The sequence below is a fragment of the Peromyscus californicus genome, unplaced genomic scaffold, assembly GCF_007827085.1.
Source record: "Peromyscus californicus insignis strain IS unplaced genomic scaffold, ASM782708v3 Scaffold_12__1_contigs__length_115047231, whole genome shotgun sequence".
NCBI classification, from domain to species: Eukaryota; Metazoa; Chordata; class Mammalia; order Rodentia; family Cricetidae; genus Peromyscus; species Peromyscus californicus.
Genome location: NW_026294413.1, coordinates 24,440,829 through 24,461,440, shown reverse-complemented (window position 1 = coordinate 24,461,440; position 20,612 = coordinate 24,440,829). Strand labels below are relative to the sequence as shown.

The 20,612-nt window shown below is 39.0% G+C and overlaps 1 protein-coding gene across 1 annotated transcript in view; it reads right to left on the bottom strand.

Annotated features, from left to right (window-relative positions):
* The window catches only part of Klf12 (KLF transcription factor 12), a 650,091-nt gene that overhangs the window by 558,366 nt on the left and 71,113 nt on the right, over positions 1–20,612 (bottom strand). The window contains exon 2 of the mRNA XM_052732584.1: positions 19,877–20,071. The gene's annotated coding sequence lies outside the window, so the exon portion shown is untranslated. The remainder of the gene's footprint in view (positions 1–19,876; positions 20,072–20,612) is intronic.

Sequence of the window (20,612 nt, the reverse complement as noted above, 5' to 3'; positions counted from 1 at the left end):
TCAATAAAAATGAAATCATTCTCTGAATATTCCTTTTATTGTATCCTGTAATAATTTCATCTTGCAATACCTTCTTTTAAATCTCCAAGGGTAATTGTTTTAACTTTTCTTTCATTTGGCTTTTTTAGACATTGCTTGCTCTGAGTTCCTTTTTATTTGAACTTCCCAGGAATTGAAAACTGAGTCATTTGTTTGCTTGGATCTCTACCTTTTCTAAGACCGAATGCTTTCCTTGAATTTTGACATTTTTAATCTAAGAAGGTCATGGCACTGATGGAATCTCCGTGTGTGTGGACGCTGCCCTTGATGGCTCTTTTGAGGACCTGGCCCCCTAGTTGTCAAACTCTCCTTTTCTTTCGAAGTCACTCCCTATATGTGTATATGTGATTTTTCTGGATTGGAGATCTTCTAGAAAACAGTCTCCTCCTCTAAGTCTCCTCCTGGAGACACACACCTGGCCTGGTAGAAACGATGGGACTCAGAAAGGTTGGGAGAAATGTGGCATCAGTACATTGACTATAGACTTGAAGTTCTCTCTTTATCTTCTTGAGAGTCGGTTTTCTCTCCATCCTGTTTCTGGGGCTGTTGAGTCTGGAGGTTTTTTTCTGGGTCAGCATCGGAAGCCACCAGGTGCTCCAGCACGTAAGGCAGGACTCAGCACCCAATGACTCCTCATACCTGTTTACTAAAAGTGACACCCAGAGCCCATTCTAGTCCCTCTGTGGTAAAAAATAAATAAATAAATAAAAAATAAAAAAAGTAAATCCCCAGCTAAGGAGACTGTTTGAGATTGTCCACAGTCTCTGCTGACATTGGCATTCAGTATTCTAAACTTCCAGCAACTCCGTCAAATTCCACGTCTTCCTCAAGTTTGAAATCTCTTTTCCCCATTGAGAAATTGTTTATATGTAGTTACATTTTTTAAAGCCCAGTTAACTTTGGTTCAGTGGCACTGGTGCTAAAAATGTGTCCCATTTGTCTTGTCTAAATGGAAATTTAAAATGTAGATTTGGTCAAATGTATCACTAATCTTTTCTCTTAAGGGCTCTCTTTCTCTCGTTTTCTCTCCCTCTCTCTCTGTATGTGTATTTGATATGTTTATGTATTTTAAACACAAATTTGGAAATAATTATGAGATTTGTATCAACATACTACACTACAAAGAACACCGAATAATTAAACCTTGCTTGTTATGTTATATAGATTTCATATATATATATATATATATATATATATATATATATATATATATCATCCAGGTTTTTATCAAATAGAGTCTAATAAATATTGAGCACATATTTTATATGCATAAGTGTTGTGTATATGCAAGTTGTTAATAAATATCACTAGAATAGAGGAACAAAATTCATGAATTATACTAATTTGTACTAAAAATTAGGAGAAAAAAACCAGCCCTATAAAGACACTAGATATTTTACATGACACCAAATTCTACAACTATTATAAAATTTGGAAATCCTATTTTATTTGGGAGACAATATTAGTTAGAAATTGCTGATGATATACCCAAAGGATGCTCCATCCTACCACAAGGACACTTGTTCAACCATGTTCACTGAAGCTTTATTCGTAATAGTCAGAAACTGGAAACAACCTAGATGTCCCTCAACTGAAGAATAGATAAAGAAAATGTGGTAGATTTACACAATGGAGTATTACTCAGTTGTTAAAAACAATGACATCATGAAATTTGAAGACAAGTGGATGGAACTACAAAGGTCATCCTGAGTGAGGTAACCCAGACCCAGAAAGACAAACATGGTATGTACTCACTTCTAAGTGGATATTAGCTGTTAAGTAAAGGACAGCCATGCTGCAATCCATAGACCCAGAGAGGGGGCACACATGGATCTCCCTGGGAAGGGGTAATAGAATAGATTTTGCCTCTGGACTGGGTGCATGTGGGGATGGAAACAGGAGGTATCAGGCTGGGTGGTGTAGGGAGAGATGGATGGAGAGAGTACTGAGAGAGACTAATGGATTTGGCAGACATTTGGGAGTGATGTAGAAACCCAGTGTACTGGAAATTCTTTGGAATCTAGGAGAGTGACCCTAGTGAAATCTCCTAGTAAGGCAAGAAATGGAACCCAAGAACCAGTCATCTTTTATAAGCAGGCAAGGCTCCTAACTGTGGGACTGGGACACCGACCCAGGCAAAAATCCTTTGACCTAGATCTGTCCTGCCTGCAAGAAGTGCTGGGGCAATGGTGTTACAGAACTTGTAGGAGTGGCTAACCCATGACTCATCCAACTTGAGGCTCGCACCTTGAGAGGGAGCCCATGGCTGAAGTTGCCTGGATGGCCAGGAAACAGAGGCTGGATAGCCTAGAGATCCAGGAAAGAACCAAACACGACTGGTAATCCCCCCCCCCCCCCGCCAAAAAAAAAAAACTAAAAAAAAAAGAAAAAGAAAAAAACCCACAAGAAAACAAAAACAAAAAAGTACCCTAAAAGTCAATGAAAGGATTCTTAATGATATTCTGTTATGTTCATAGATCAGTGCCTAGCCCAATTGCCATCAGAGGGGCAACATCTAGCAACCGATTAGAGCAAATACAGAGACCCACAGTCAAACATTAGGCAGAGCCAGGGGAACCCCTTAGAAGAGGGGAAGAAAAGATTGTAGTGGCCAGAGGGTTCAGGCAGGACATCTCGAAAACACGGGCCATAGAATCAGCTAAGCAGGGATCGTAGGGACTCACAGAAACTGAAGCAACAAACACAGACCCTGTGTGGGTCTGAGCTAGGTCCTCAGCATATACCTCATTGTTGTGTAGATTGGTGTTCTTGTGGGACTCCCAACAATAGGAGTGGGGGTTGTCCGTGACTCTCTTGCCTGTACTTGGGACTCTTTCTCCCTCTGGGTTGCCATGTATAGCCATAATATGAGGGTTTGTGTCCATTCTCATTGTATCTTGTTAGGTCACATTTGGTGGATATCCTTGGGAGGCCTGCTCTTTTTCCTTTGTTTTGAAGCGAACCAGAAGAGGAGTTGATCTGGGGGAGAAGAGAAGTATGCATGTGGGGGGTGATGACTGGGAGGAATAGGGGGAGGAGAAACTGAGGTAAGGATGTAATGTATGAGAGAAGAATAAAATGAATGTGAAATAGATAATTTCTAATTCTTAAAAAAAGAAAAGAAGCCGGGCGGTGGTGGCGCACGCCTTTAATCCCAGCACTCGGGAGGCAGAGCCAGGCGGATCTCTGTGAGTTCGAGGCCAGCCTGGTCTCCAAAGCGAGTTCCAGGAAAGGCGCAAAGCTACACAGAGAAACCCTGTCTCGAAAAACCAAAAACCAAAAAAAAAAAAAAAAAGAAAAGAAAAAAACTGCTGATGACCCCCCGTCCCCGGAGATTAAACAGGTTTTGGTATGGCAGCACATAAAGGAGAAGCAGATGGAGCCTTTGAATGCATCTGAGTCCACTCGTTTTCCATGACTGAGTCAAATCTAAGGAAAGGAGTGGAGGGTACCTACTGTGCAGACCAGGAGAAGAAACTCGTTCCTGGGAACTGGGCAGCACGCAAGCCGCACTGAGCCTTCGAGGTGCTGCTTCTTTGCAGCATTTGACTTTGATTTCTAATGCAAAGGGATCCTGAGTCATAACAAAGAGAAAGACATAAAAAGAAGCTTCCAGCTTCCTTGTTTGTTTGGCTTGGTACATATCTTAGGCTGACCCAGGACCTGTTACTATTCTTGTGTCTCAGCCTTCAGAGTCCTGAGAAATAGGCACGTGCCACCAAGCCCAGCTTTCAAACTTTTGAAATTAGATTATACAATTTTTAAGTCAGTGAACGTGGGAAGGAATAGTACCAATAATTTCAGTGTTTGTGGATGTGGCTCAGCAGTAGAGCATTTGCCTAACATTCACCGACCCTGGATTGGAGTCTCAGTAATAAACACACACACACACACACACACACACACACACACACACACACACACTCCACACAATGGCACAGAGATGATAGGCTTAAATCAACCAGGATTGTTTCAAAAACTATATGTTCTTCCTAATTAAAATCTTGTGCAGCAAGCAGCCCTAAACAGTCGTGACAGGAAAGAGTTTGAAAACTAAGTACAACCCCTGTTCTCTATGGAAATTAATGGCTTCATATTGATTATTAAAGCTGGTCTATAGGAAAAATATTGAAAACTCTTTTATTTACCAAGTTTTTCCATGTTCCTCAGGAGGAAATATCCAGAGATTTGTAAAACATCTAGGGGGAAAGCAAAACCCATAAATTTTAGAGAGGTTATCTATTTTTTCCCTGGTTATCAGAATGTTAAACATTAATAGATTTTTTTGTAAGGTCTTGGAGTACAGCCATTTTAAAAATATAACATGTCTTCTACAAGGTTAAGGGAACTGACACATCGTTCATTGCAAACCCAGAGGCCCAGGATAGGTTGCAAGAGACTCACAGAGAACTCCCTGAGACTTCCACTCTTTGTGTTGTTCCTGCACTCTAAATATACTTTCCAGAATATTCTAAAATGCTTGCTTAGGATTTTCCATAGTACATCATTTACAGTGATGTGTTGGAATGTATAACTTCAACTTTTCCATATATTCCAACTAAACAATCCAACAAGCTGCTCAAATTCCTCCTGTGACTCCGGCTGTAAATCGACAGTGATATATTTGGATTGGAATGAAGCGCTAGGCTTAGGAGGCGGGCTCTCTATTAGACAAACTCCAAAAACTGTTATAAGACTTTGCTGGCTGCAAAGTAGGGAGGTAACATCGCAGGCCTGAAAAAAAGCATTGTGAGATGAAATCTCCTTTTGGTTCTTCTCACCGTAACTGGAAAAGAAATGAAATACATTTTTTGTGGTTAACAGATTGTGGATTGGTCAACCTCTAGTTTCTGAGTCTATTTTTTAAAATGTATAAAGATTTGTTTTTATTATTTGAAACTGTGTGCATGTGTGTGGGTATGTGCCCATGAGTGCAGGTACCAAAGAAGGCCAGAGGCTTTTTATCCACCTGGAGTTGGAGTTACAGGCTGATGTGAGTCAGCAGGTAATGATGCTGGGAACAGAACTATGGCCTCATGGAAGAGCAGCCCACTCTCTGAGCTACCTAGCTATTTCTCCAGCCCAGTTCTTGTTGCTTCATGAGAATGAAAATAAGATGAAGTACCTCAGGCCGGAAGCAGGTGGCAAGACTAGGTAAGGAAGGGTCAAGAGGCTCTGAGAAATGACTCTTCCTCAGGATGCTTTGATTTTTGCTTGACTTTAACAAATCCCGGGAACTGGGTGGTCTGAGAAAAGGAAAGGTCACTTTCTCAAAGAGAACGAGATACGAGTCAGTCTGCATGGGAAAGTGAGACATCGCCACCCATGGTTTATGTTCACCTGGTCTGAGTTGTATTTTCTTTTCCTTTCCAGGCTCTCCAACAGCCAGGCAATGTCTCTTGCCATGTGACTCAGGTTGGCTGGTGAGCCTGGCTCCTTGAGGGGGATAGACTGCACAGGAGAGTCCCAGTGTCTTTTGGAAACAGTTTACTGACCAACACAGGAAGCAGGTTCCAGGTAGGTTTCATTCACAGCACTGTGTCACTAAATGAAATGACGGATCTAAATTGATGATGACTGCAAAAGTATGTCACGTGGCAGGAAAGTCTCAGCACATCTGGGATTGTCCAGGATGTTGGTCCCCAAATGAACCATTGTTGTGGGAAAGAATACAAAAGGAACTGAGCCTGGTGAGATGGCTTAGCTTTAAGAACACATGACTTACAACCTCTCCTGACTCCTGACTCTGCACTGTTCTTCACTGGCCTCTTTCAGCACTGCCCATGCACACATACCCACACACAGACTCAGATACACACACATCCATAAACAAAAATAAAACAAAATTTGTTAGAAAGAATGAAAATAAAACAAAGACTATGGAACCCTCCCATAGTCCTGCATCCCAGTAAAAAGTGTCTTGTGTTCTTGTCTCAACTTTTTTGAATATACAAACTTACCCAAAGGAAATGCATAATTTTAAACTCACATTGGATCAAATGAAACATGCTGTTTCCTAACACGGTTTTTGCTTTTTCCTACTTATTATAACACTGAAGCCATATTTCAATGAGTACAAAGGACCTTTATAATCTTCCTTATGTAAATCATGAATACATCATCTGTGATTTCAATAATCCTCTATTGACATACATTTCCCATGATTCTAAGATTTTTATGGAACATTCAGTAAATAACCAGAAACACATTGAAACTACAGCTTTTCATGCCTGTTTAATTATTTATTTGAAACAAATTACTACGATTAGAATTATAGGAACTATGGCTTGAGTGCATTTAATGTAAGGAGAATACACCTTAAAATTCCTTAGTACTTTGTCATTGAAAATGCCTTTATTTAGTCCCTTTTCTTGTCTTCAAACTGAATAAAGTCATTTAGCATATTAATTCCATTTTTGGATGAAATTTGTGTTTAGTGTGCCATCTGTGGAAACTGTTTTCTTGGATGCTATTTCTGTTGTGTGTAGACTCTAGATCATGCCACTGAAGAAAATACTTTACCACTCTTAAGGTTGATGTGGAACACCTGGCTCTTAGTGTAACTTTTGTTCTTCCAACTTGTCTATTATTGTTGGTTACTTTTAAGAATTCTTTGTCTTTTATTTTCCACAGTTGCATTAGAATATGTCCAAATGTGGAATCTCTTTAATGCTAATGTGTTTCAACATCTTTGGAATACAGTCCAATTATTACTACTGCTCTAACGCTTACCTCTTCTGGAATCTTCTTGCTGTTATTTCTATGTTCCTTTGTTCTATATTTTTGGTTTGTCTGATAATTCCTTTTGATGAATCTTCTGGACTATTGATTTTTTTCTTTAAAACCAAATTAAATTTAAATGAACTTCTCCCCCCTCATGCATTTTCTTCCTTCCTTCCTTCCTTCCTTCCTTCCTTCCTTCCTTCCTTCCTTCCTTCATTTATTTATTATTTATTTATTTGTTGTGGTGCTGAGGACAGAACCACAGGCTCTCTGTATGTCAGGTAAGCACTGTGCCACTGACCTACATCCCCAGACCTAGCTTCTTTTTAAAATTAAGATTATATATTCTGATTCTAACTCTTTCTTTGCTTCCTAGTTTTTGTTGTTTTGTATTATTTTTAGCCCTACCAACCCCTTGGGGTCACATTATCAAAGTGTACTTCTTCTGGATATGCCCCTAGCCCCTTTCTTTACTAGTGTATTCTCATGATTGCTAACACATTTCCTTTTCTTTCAGGTTTGTAGGTTCAGTGTAGTGGGTAATTACTCAGCCAATGACCTTGGGCTACCTAGCTGGATAGAGGTGGTGCTCCTTGAATCAAAGCTGGCTTTGGAGTTGGAACATGGCTCCCTCCTTCTCTAAATCCAAGCATGTTGTTAAAAATAAGTTTCAAAACAAAAAATGAAGTTTCTGTCTCATATCAGAAGAGCCACCTGATGTGGGGCAGAAGAAAACCGAAAATCTAGGGACTATTGTTGTCAAAATTCTATTTCTCCCCATACTTATTCTTGACTCTTTGGAACCTTTCTTTAGATATAGTGCTATCCTAAAGTTTAAACTTTCCATTTTTATATTAATAATGTTTAAGTTTTCCACAGTAAAAAAATAAATTTTCCTAACAGCAATCTCTGAAGTTTGCAGAAGGAAGATGAGGCCCTACAACAACAATTCTACCTGGTTCATAATGATGCCATTGAGCTGATAAATAGCACGTATAGACTGGCTCAGTTCTGTTCAGGACAGTTCCAAGGTGGCTAACTAAGATAATCCATCATCTTATACCTCTAGCCCAATAAGCTTTATCCATTACTCTGAGACTGGCTACAAACATTACAGCTAGTTCTTATGAAACTTAACCATTGTTTTAGTTTTCTCACAGAATGTCACAGAAATACCATTGCTCCCTAGACAGCAGGAAGCAATTTTAAGAAAATGATGCCCCCTCTCCCAAAAGGTTTTGTTTTCTCAGGGTTATGGATAATTGTCGTGTGTTCGGAGTTGGTTATAAGTTGTAATAGGGTTGGGGGTGGAACAATAAAGTTTAGACTCAGTATTCTCTTTTGGAAAAGATAAAAGGGGAATAGATAGGATAGGATAATAAGGCAGATTATTGTATCTACTTGTAAACTGAATCAGTAACTATCAGCTTTAGATAATTTGCATTGGTATGGATTCTTGTATATTGATATAAATATAAAATTATTTCCTACTCCTGTGTAAGATAATTTGTATATTGATACAAATACAAAACTATATTTGTCATATTGATATATGTTCCTATTCCTGTTTGAAATACTTTGTATATTGATACAAATGTAAAATTATATTTGTCATATTGTATGTATGTTCTACCTCTGTTTAGGATATTTTGTATATTGATACATATTAAGGATATTGTTATCACATTGCACTATACATTTCTACTTCTAATTAAGATATTTTTGTAGATTGTCACAACTTCCAGGTCATTGTCCCTATATTGTACATCTGTTTACAGACTATTTTTATAATGTGAAATCTTAGTCTTTAAGTTATTTAGGTCGATAAGAATTACAGTTAATCGTTACCCATGCTTGTCATATTCATAGTCATGTTAGTTAGGTTTCCTAGAAATACAGAAACACATGTCAGATGGATAGGTAATCTTCAAACACTTCATAGACCTAGAGAATAAGGCATTTACATGTTTTAATAACTTAGAATTCTGTTGACTTGAGACACGATTGCTCCTGGCAGCACTGATCTACTCCCGAAAGGATGCTGGGCATTGAAGACACTCCATATGAAGTTTGTCTTCTTGGCAAAAATTGGCCTGTTGTGCAAAGAGTGGCCCTTGCCTCAGCTGCTGACAACAAGCAAGCTGTCCATTCTGGATGAACAGAACACAAGAAAAAGTGACTGCTAAACCTTGCCAAGACAGGGTAAGAGGGTCTTTCAAAATATCCTGCTTCTGAAAATGGTCTGTCATATATTCTAGGCCTATAGCCAAAAGTGGATGCCCCAGCATTGCAGAGAAACATTGGGAGACTGTCCAGGCAGCCAGCTGTCTGCCATTTCTTGCATTTTTTGGAAGTTGCTTTCTTGTACTTCTTTTACACAGATAATATTATTTTCTTTCTCAGGTCTTTGATGGGGTTGAAGACTAGATGGTTGCAGTTACATTCCTCTCATATCTTAGCTAAGAACATACCAGGTACTAGAGTTACATTCTTCAGTATGAGACAGCTGTTGGAGCATTCTCTGTAATTTGCTGTTTACTTATAGTCTGAACATTTAGTATGTGTTTATTGCTTGATGTTGTTCTTATTAGTTGTGTTTCTATTTTTGTTTATGTTGTTAACTTTTCCTTCTCCTGGAAAATACTTGATAATCATCCTTATTGTATATAGTTTTGTATTAGGTTTAGAAATTTCTTATTTAGACAAAAAGGGGAAGTGTAGTGAGTAATCACTTAGCCAATGACCTTGAACTACTTGGCCCAAAAGAGATGGTGCTCCTTGTCTGCTTATGTGACCTCTCTAAAGGGAAAAGAAAGCAGGGGGTGGGGAGGGTCATGCTTTCTTGAATGTGGAAGGCTTCCTGACACACAGTTCAGTGAACTGGTCTGGAGTTTTCCCTAGCTTTCCCTGGGAGACAAAGAGGCAATGGAATCGCTCCATTTTGTATTTGTGAGTGTGTGATCCTTAATAAATAAGTCTTCTTCTCAGACATCTGTGATTTTCTCAAATTAGTTCAGATTATGTGACCTGGCCCTATACATCAGTCCAGTCAATATGACATCTGAAAGGAAGTGTTTTTATCTGCCGGCGCAATTAATTCACAGAAACATGCTTTTGGAAAACAGCTACTTGGGTTGGAGTTTTTTGTTTCAGGGAACCTTCCTACATGAGCCTGTTTTGAAGATCTGATCCTTTCTTGGGAAGGCACATAACACATGGAGCCAGGATGATAGCCAACCCCCTAGCTCTCAAGTCATTTCTTTGGAATTTGTCTCTGCTCAGGTAAGTCTACTTTCAGGTTCCCTCCTCTCCTTCACACAGTGACCTGAAGGGTATTTATCAAACAACAATTTGGTGGAGAAGAGATAGCTGACAATGTGTGTTGCAGGTATTCAGTTACCCGCTTGCTGCCTGTGGGTAAGTTGACCTTCATGCTCTCCTTCCCCATCCATGATCTCAATTCTTGCAATTCCAAATTAATAATTGGTTTAGCATAATTAGCAATCTAATTTTATTTTAGAGAGATTCATAAATTAGCCAAGATCCGAAGTGCACCAAATTCGCATTTTCTTTGGCATTAGAACAAATTCCTGTGTTCTGTGGCTTGGCCTTGAAATGTCTCTCAAAGGCCCGTGTGTTAAAGACTTAGCCTTAGTGTGGGGCTATTAGGAGGCAGAGAACATTTAAAGAAGTGGAGTCTGCTGGGAAAAAGGTCAGGCATGAAGCTTGACACAAAGAGGTGTTGGGATCACAGACCCTCCACTTCTTTATTCCCTTGCTTCCTGGCTGCCAAAAGATCAACAGCTCACTCTACAGAAAGCTTCTCCCATGATTCCTTCCTTACCACAGACCCTCAAAACCATGCAACTAAGCAACATCTCAAAACTGTAAACTTACTCTTCTGAAATTATTATTGGGAGCACTTTGCTACAGCAGCAGAAATCTGACTGACATTCTGTATTTTCTTCATTTTAAAAATAATTCATGCTTTTGAGCTTTCTGATGGTTTGTCAAGTTTCACAGGAAGGAACTGAATAAATATTTGGATTTCTCTGTTTTGTCAAAGTGTGTGAAGATGTGTATGAAGTCATTTCCTTTGTTGGACCATCAGGATTTGCACTCCTACACGAATACTGTGTTTTTAGAATACAATATTTTGATCAATTCTTTGGGAATTTCATAAACGTATTTTATACATTTTACATACTCACCCCATCTACCTAACTCCTCCGACTTCCCCACATCCTCCTTTTGAAAATTTATTTATTTCTGTTTGGTAACTCACTAAATACACATACTCATGGGCACAGGGTCATTCCAAGGAGTTTGGACTCTCTACCAGGGACCATACCCCTAAAGAAAACTAACTCTCCTTTCCCCAGAAGCCATCAGTTGTAGTAATCATGCAGACTTTACTCATTAAATTGTCCCAGAGTCTAGTACAGTGCCTGGCATATATTACAAACTCAAAAAAAAATGGTTCAATGAATTAACAACAATTTAATAAAAATAAATATATTTTTATTTTCTAGAAATACCATCATTGGTGGCGCACACCTTTAATCCCAGCACTCAGGAGGCAGAGGCAGGCGGATCTTTGTGAGTTCAAGGCCAGCCTTGTCTACAGAGCGAGATCCAAGTAAGGCGCAAAGCTACACAGAGAAATCCTGTCTCAGAAAACAAAAAACAAAAAAAACAAAAAGAATGAGAAAAGAAACAGATAACAAAGAAAAAATACTTTGAATCATATGTTGCAGGATATTTGATTACACTGTGAACCTCAAGAGTGCGTTATTTATGGAAAAACCTGTTTCAAGTTGTGGTGTGGCTCAGCCCTAGCACACATTTTTAATCTAAGTGCTTTCTGTTTAAATATAGTGAGCAGGATTACATAAAGTCAGCCAAAGGTCAACAGGCAGAGCAAACAACCAGCTGACAGGAAGTGAACATGAAAAACTGTAGAGATTAAGAGGAAGTCAGGGGGATGGCTAGAGAGACGCACAGGAAGTAGAAGGGAGGGACATTCAGTTTGAGAGTCTTGTTTGAGAAGGCATAGGAGAAAGCCGGCTTCTAGGAAGGTCGCTAAGGAGCCAGGTCAGATGGGTGCTTTCTCTGCCTCTCTGAGCTAGCAGGCTTTGACCCCAGCATCTGGCTCTGGAGTCTTTATTGGTAAATCAAATGATTGAGATTTTGTTAAAAACAACAATCATACCAGCCAAGTAAAGAAGAAAAGAAGCATCTAAGTATGGGCCGCTTTTTGTAGAGTTGTGCACATTTCAAAAGAGGTTCATTCATCTGACTATGGTGTGCTAGGTGGAAAAGAGGAAAGAAAGGTAATTTAGCAGTGAACACTAGTGTTTTAAATAGCTCAGTCTCCTTCAGTTATGGTTTAAAGAGTGCACAGTGAAATCCTTCCATTGTAGAGCATGGTGTTGTTTGAAGATGATAAAACTAAGTATATTGCAAATAATATTTAAGCATTTGTGGGTAGATATTCTACCGCAATTTAGGGAGAATACCAATGTAATTATTTTTGAGACAAGTTCTCACTATGTATCCCATGCTGGCCTAGGATTTATGATCTTCCTGTTTCATCCTCCACGAACTGGAAGCAGATGTGCACCACCAGCACTCTCAGCTTCCTGTCTAATATTATAGACCGTGTATTACAGTCTTTGCACCCAAATATAGCTATTATTATGCATTTGCATTTATTTACTCCAGATCCCTCAGACTTTACCCAGCATGATACCCAACCGATGGGACAGTCTCTTACATTAAGGGTTCAGGGTCCGAGATCTTGCCATTGAACTATCTCTGGGACCCAGGAAGGCTTTCTCAAGTCTATCACTAGAGTGAGAACAAGAATGGAAGAGAGACATGCCTCTGATCCAGAAAGCTTGGAACAGTCACTTCCCATTATTTGTGTGTTGGCAAGTATAAGCCAGGCTGCATCAACGTCCATACATTCCAATGCGGAGTAGTCTAGGTCAGTTTTCTGTTTCTCATTAACAGTGAGGTTTTTGCCTTTATGCTGCTGATTCTGCCATGGTGGCTTGAGCCGTGTGTGTGTGTTCAAGGCCTCCACAGTCAGATGGGGATGACAGTCACTAATTTTGTATTGTGCTTACTTGCATATTTCAGTTGCTTTATTTTTCCCATGTTTTGCCATCTGTGGAGGAGGGAACATGAAACCCACAACATCTTGTATCTCAGTGGCATTTCTCATACATTGTGCTCCCGATGAGTTAAGGGAGATTTAACCCAGTGGATCTTCTGGCACTTGGTTGCTAGAGGATGACATCCTGAAATGAAGAGCTGAAAGGCCAGCCACCCCTCTCTCTTATCTGTTCTTTCTCTTGTGCATTTTTGACAAAAGGCCAGAACTTTGCCCTTTAGTTGAAGATAAAGAATACATATATAAATGAGGTATGTTCCCACCAATATTTTCCTGACAGCTTGATTCCCAATAATTCAGACTATTATATGAACTAATTATGGCTCAAAGTTATCAACATTTCTAAATGAGTTTCAGGAACAAACAGCTTTGAGTATTTCCTTATTCATGTGTTTATTGAAACAAGAATCAATCGCAGGCCCCAGACTACCACTGGGGTAATAGAAAGGACTCTTTTCTAGACTCTCATGTCTCTGATTATCGGATTTCTCATATCCAGTCCCAGGGTTTTTATAAAATCCAAGATCTATTAGTTTTCTTTAAGTCACTCAACCACTGAGAGTATCATACGACACAATTGATGTGAAATGATAGAAATTTCTAAAAGAGGAAATATTTGTTCTTCCACTCCCATTACAATTTTTTCCTTTGGTTTTATTATGTGTAAGATTCACGACACTTTGCAGTGTGAAACTGATGAGAATTGGATGTCTCAAATCTCTATTAAGTAATTGGAAGTGCAATGTATGAAGGGCCTACTAGAATAGAAATGCTTTCTTGTTTCAAGTTGTTAGCAACTTCTCCTCTCTCAAACCACTTTAAGAACCATCTCTTATTAACTGGCATAAGAAAAAATATTATGAGGAACAGGTTGAATTTAGGAGGCATATTACTGTAATTTTACCAAACATACCAAGATGTGAATTTATCAGGAAAACAAAAATTTCCCCAATAATTGGCAGATAATTGGAATCACAATTTCACTTACTCAAATGAATGAGAAAAGAAGAAGTGTGCATAAAATAAGAAAGGCAGACCAGCACATTGGTATTTTCTTCAACTTTATCTTTCATTTGAGCACAATACTCAGGAAAACTGGGAATTTCAATCAATTAAAAGCACCCCTGGTATTAAATGACTTTCTTCTTGATTGTGTATGAATCAGAGACCGTCAGTGATGAGACATGTCAGAGTTAAGAGGTCAATGCATGTCAGTGAACAAACAAGAGGATGTTTTAGCTGTGCAATCCTTAGGATGAATTTGAGAGTCAACATGGATTATGTATGTAGTCTTCTCTCTATACCAGATCCCTTGATACCTTCATCCTATTCCAAAGCTTCAGTTACCACCTCTAAGAGGGAGATCGCCAAGCTTAGAGGGAATGAGTGTCCCTAACTTCACTTCCATATTAGACTTTTGATTTCACACTACCATAAATATGTTAGTTGATTTCTTTCTTCTTCTTTTTTTCCTGTCAAAGCTATATTGTTTATAGGGGCATAGTTATATTTTCTTTCAAAACAATCCTTGCAGATGATTCTGAATTCTTACCTCTTCTCCATGAAGTATTGTGTATTGCTGTGGCCTGGATTGTGATTATTTCTAAAGGGTAATTACTTATTTGTACAGTATCCAGAAGTGATAATCAGTCATTCATTTATTGAACACATGCCATTTACCAGGCTAATTAGAGACACGGGAAATAGAAAGGTCAATGGAATCAGTCCCTTACCCTTGAGAGTTTTGTTGTCTATTAAAAAGCCTCTGATGCATAAACAGGTGAAGCTGCAATAAAATTAGGGTGCTGTGGAAGAAAGGTAGAAGCAATGTATGCTATGGATATCAGGCAAAGTACTTCTGCCATGGAAAACTTGATTTTTTCATATATCTGGAAGGATGAAGAGGTATCTAAATTTAGAAAAAGGGAAATTCCCCTTTAAAAAAATCCACATATATACAAAATGTATTGGGAATCTCCTCACCTCCTTTTGACATCATTTATGCTCTCCTTTTTCCTCTGAACCTCATCTTCTTCCCAACTATACCCTTTCTACTTCCATATCTCTTAAAAATGTTTTTTGAGTCACTGATTTTGATTCAAATTTCTAATGTCACCTTGGAGAAGGGATCATCCGATAGAGCACAGGTAGCTGACCAATGTCTGCAACATTGAAACACACACATACACACACACACACACACACACACACACACACACACACACACACACCAACCCCAATGGCAACCATTAACTTGCAATAGCTCCTCAGAAGAGAGTGGAGCCTCATGGCCACTTATTCATCCATGAAAAAATGTTGAAGGCCTTGTGTAGGTATCCAGGGCTGCTGTTCATTTGTGTTCACCATGGCCTTTTTGGATTCTGATGGCAGTAATGAAAAGGAAATTTCAAGGCAGAGAAACAGCATGGACAATGGTCATAGGTGGCTGTTGTTCAAGGTCATCTATATAGAATATGATCAGAAGATTAATACAAACTGAGCTGATGGTATGATGAATAACTAATATATTCCAGTCACATTTAAAATGTTCTTTCATGCTATATTTGTGAATTTGTTTTCCCATTGTGTAATATGTAGATATCTGAAAATGTAAGCAGATGAGTAATAGGAATCTATTTCTATTTTCTTTTTAAAGAAGATAACTTTGGAATCTGTGTGGAGGATGCTAATGAGAATGATGCAGTAGAATTAGAGGAACTATGTAGTCATTTAGTTGACATTTTATGGAGACATGAAGTAAGAGAAGCTTGTGGCTTGGAAGAACAGTCTCAAGAAGAATTTCTGAGCAAGAGCAATCATGGTCAGGACTTGCTAATTATCATTTAGAGAACTTCCAGATAAAGAAAAAATCATTGTGTTTGGACCTTTTTTGTCTTGGAATGCAAGGGGTGGAAAATGCAGGCAAGAGAAGTAGTTTAGCAGAAAGGAGAAGGTGGATTTAATTGTGCCTGTGTCTATTCAACAGGTGTGTGGGACAGCCCTGGGAATGTGCCCAGCAGGCTGTACAAAATATGATCTCTGCTGGGTTGCTAGATTAGGTATGGTGTTCAGGGATTATTAACAAACAAACCACCATAGATGCTATGGGCTTCAGTGAGAACACAAACAACAGAACCAACGTAACCCAGGATGCTCATGTATCAGCAGTCTGAACAGTGATTCACCTCTATCACAGCATGATGCTCTAAGTCAGTGTGTTTGCAGTTTATATTATATCAAAATTCTGGGAAATGAGCTGCCTTGACTTATTTGTTTTCTCAGTCTCTACTAAAGCCTCCTGCTTTTTCCAGTGTGGTTGTACAATAATGGCAGATGCATTCTTTATACCTTCTTATATGTTTTTTTCTCCTTAACATTGTAATATCTCATGTGTTGTGACAATGTCATTTATTGCATCAATTTTGATTCTCCTACTAAATTCTTTTCTATATATAAAAGTGACTGGTGAAGAGGCCCTTCCCCAACTTCTTTTTCCTTCACAGTCAATGCCAACAGTGGCAGAAAGTATATCAGCTGCTCATGGCTTTTACTTACTTATTAAGAATGAAGAGTATTAGGAGAAAGGGGGTAACTCATAGACATTAATATTTCTTTCTGAAAATGAACACATAGCCATACAGTTAGAGAAAGCATTCCTGCCAAACAGTGGTGGTGCACACCTTTAATCCCAGCACTCGGGAGGCATAGGCAGGTGGATCTCTGTGAGTTTGAGGCCAGCCTAGGCTACAGAGTGAGTTCCAGGAAAGGCACAAAACTACACAGAGAAATCCTGTCTTGAAAATACAAAAAGAAAGAAAGAAAGAAAGAAAGAAAGAAAGAAAGAAAGAAAGAAAGAAAGAAAGAAAGAAAGAAAAGAAAATTAAAAAGCATTCCTTTAGAAATTCCTAGTCTCTGGGAAAATAAACTATGTATACTGCAACCAAATGAGATTTGGTCTGATACCTCAGGATAATAGAAAATCTGGCCTTTAAAAGCATAAAAAAAACAGTTTTCTGTTTGATAAAAGACATCTAGCCAATTTCTGTGGACCTTAGACAGAAACAAAGATCAGTGTGTTGAAGTCAATCAGTAACTTGAAATACCTTTTTCCTGTGTTTGGAAGGAATAAAAACAGACACACTGCCATGAAAGTATGTTATTTCTGCAAAAATACTTGTATCTTTAGCAAATTTTAATGTCATTTTTATTCTCCTTGTGTTTCTTTTACCTATGACTTTGTATGAAATTCAGAATGCTTCATGTCTTCCAGCTTTTATTATAGTGCACAGAGAGCTCTATATTGAAACTTCTAAGACAACGCTGTATAGTTGAAATGATTCAAGACTTAGACAAGAGCTACAAATTAGACTGGGATGAAGAGAATGTATTTTAGAGGAACAATCCAGCATGAGGTATACGTTGTTTTTTAAAGCAATTAATTAAATTATTTAATCCCTGAGATAATATGTATTTATCACTTTCCTGTTAAAAAATATCAAGTCTGCATGATTTTAGGATGTCATATGATTTTGAGATATCCTAGACCAATTGTATCACTTTATGGATTAGGAAATATCAAGAGGAGAAAGGTCAAGTTTCTTTTCCAGGGTCACACAGGAGTCAGTAACAGGGTTTATATGAGAATTTAAGTTGTCTGATTCCAGACCTGATGCTCATTTTCTTCATATGACACACACACACACACACACACACACACACACACACACACACACACAGAGAGAGAGAGAGAGAGAGAGAGAGAGAGAGAGAGAGAGAGAGAGAGAGAGAGAGAGAGAGAGAGAGAGAGAGAGGGAGGGATTGGAGGAGAAGATATTTCTATTCTAGCACTTGGCATGCTAAAACATTCAATGATGCAAATTTTAACTGTCGCCCTAAGAAAACAAAACCAAGGGAACAAATGATCCTTTGAACTTGCCAGTTGGGATTGCTTGATTTACAGGGCAAAATTAGTCATGTTGTCATGTCCCTGGCTTCCTGGTTTCCGAGAGCCCATCGCCAGAGTTCTGTTGCCACCATGTGTACTTACAAAGGGGGTTAGTCTTGAGAAATCAGAGCTTTGAACCCAGGCGAAAGCATGTAATTAGAGCAATTTCCACATCATACAAAAAATACATTCTTCAGGTGTAAAGTCCTGCCCTCCCCGAAGGTCTTCTGACCCTGGATTCATTATTTGTGGTTTTGAGTATTTGGCAGTCACAGGTTCAATCCTGTAGGGAAAGGATTCTGTGCTTTGCTTAGCCCTATGGTGTTCAAGGCTGCTTGCAGAAGTAAAGAAATTTGGGAGAAGTTGATATATTGCAAGTAAAAAAGCCATTCTTGTCAGACTTGAAAGGGTAAAAGTTTGGAGAGGTAAGCATTTGTGATGATAATCTTAATTAAAGAAAATTATTTACTCATACTAACACTGGGAGAGTCATCTAAAATAATACATACTTCTTTGATTCCCAAACTTAAAAGGTAAGTTGGCTTTTTCCCCCTTAGGTCTTGAAGGGCAGCTTAAGGAACATTAACAACTAACAGCTGAGCCTGAGAAAACCACAAGGTTTGGCTAGAAGACTGAAATATCTCACTGAAATGCATCCTCTTCTGTTTCTTCTATGTACTGTTTTAGCTGTTTCTTCTTAGCATTTGCAGTGGTGAATTACACCACTTCAAAAACAGATGTAATTCTACAGCCCTTAAAGTACAATGGAACATGAAGGTCTAATCCTAATTTTGACCTTTTGTTGTGAAGATGGGTAGGTAGTTAGAATTCAATTTTTCTGAGCATTGTAGCATGAATCTTAAAAGTTCTTATTAATAAAATCAAACCCGAGGCCAGTTATTGGGTTCAATGCTGGTAGATCAGAGAGACAGAACAAGCCACAGCTAACCTCACCTGGCCAACTTCTCAGCTGGTCTTGTTTCCTCAGACTGGATGCTTCTGTGTCCTCATCCCAATGGCTCTCAGCCTGAGCTGTGCTACTAGAAGCCTGAAAGCTTAACCAGCCAAATGCTTAACCAGACAAATGCTTAACCAGACAAATGCTTCTAGTTTTTGGTCCTCACGCCTTATATACCTTTCTGCCTTCTACCACCACTCCCTGGGATTAAAGGCTCGCTTTCTGGGATTAAAGGCGTGTGTCACCATGCCTGGCTATTTCCAATGTGGCCTTGAACTCACAGAGATCCAGAGAGATTTCTGTCTCTGGAATGCTAGGATTAAAGGTGTGAGTGCCACCATTTTCTAGCCTCTGTATCTAGTGGCTGTTCCGTTCTCTGACCCCAGATAAGTTTATTAAGGTACACAATATTTTGGGGAACACAATACCACCACAGAGCATCACTTTTCTCATCTTTAGGATAAGGTGGTGTCATCTTTATTTAATTTTGGTAAAGATTAAATATGCCAGTCACACAGTAGGTATGAAGTAAACATGGCTTTTAGTTTAGTATGTTTCACCTCTTCAAGTGCTAGACTAGTCTATTACAATTCCGACCTTTAAGGGGCTCTTGGGCCTATTGTACCCTTGGCCAAATTGATACCAGCTACTTTTGCACAGAAGTGAAATTAAATTAAAGCTGCATTTCTTCCCCATTCTTCACACTTGGGTCCAGTCTTACTCTGAGCCACATTTCTGTTGGTCTAACCTCAGGGCATGTGTCCATCATTACTGTTAGGAATGATTATGTAAAGCACATCTCATCTCACTTTCATACCATCATTTCCTGTTGCCCTTTCTCTCAAATATTCCCTAGAATTTGCTTTCTTCTGTGTACCTGTTGATTCTAGTGCTTTGGTTTGTGTCACAAGGATACCAGTTCATTATACCATGCCGTGCCAAATACAGGAGTCAGTTGTCAATCCTGCTCTGAGCTGTGTTCTCATTCACTGTCACTACTGCCACACTTGCCCACCACACTGTGAGTTCTTACCTGAAATGATACAGCTGTGTGTAAACCAAGTAGGGCTCCTTCCGGTTCTGCTTATAAATGCACTCAAAATAGCTCCCGGATATGTCACCCTGAGATGACTTTAGTCAGGGTTCATGTCACTCTCTTTGCCTGTCCCTAGTGTTTCTCACAGGAACATAGCAGGCACTCAGTAAACAGATTGCTGAGCAATTGAAACTAAAAGAAAGAAAGAGGAGGGGGAGGAGGAGGAGGAGAGGAGGGGGAGGAAGAAGAAGAAACATGCTCATTATTTGTCACAGCTTCCCTTCCCTTTTGACGATCTTAACAATGCTTTGTGTGGTTCTTATTGTCACATAATCTTATTTCACAAAAATGCCTTTTGGAATTTTAGACCAGATGTTTAAGCTGGGACTCATAGAAATAAAGGGATATTTCAAAGGTTGATGGGTTATGTGATTTGAGACTTGAGACTTGAATTCAGCGTTCTTCCCAATAGCTTGTTCTTTTTGTTACGCATATTTAATTTTCCTCTTTAGGGGTCTCTGGGCTTGCCTTCCTATTTATTTATTTATTGTACTTCTTTTGTCCTTACCATGTCTGTAAGTAAGATCAGATCCCATACCTTTAAGCAATTGCCCAACCTGAAAATTCTCAGCAAATAGTTTGAAACCATGAGGGGTGATGCATGGGGAGACTGAGGTAGGAAGACACAAGTGGGAGCTATCCTGGACTGCATAGGGAGCGTCTGTCTAAAACA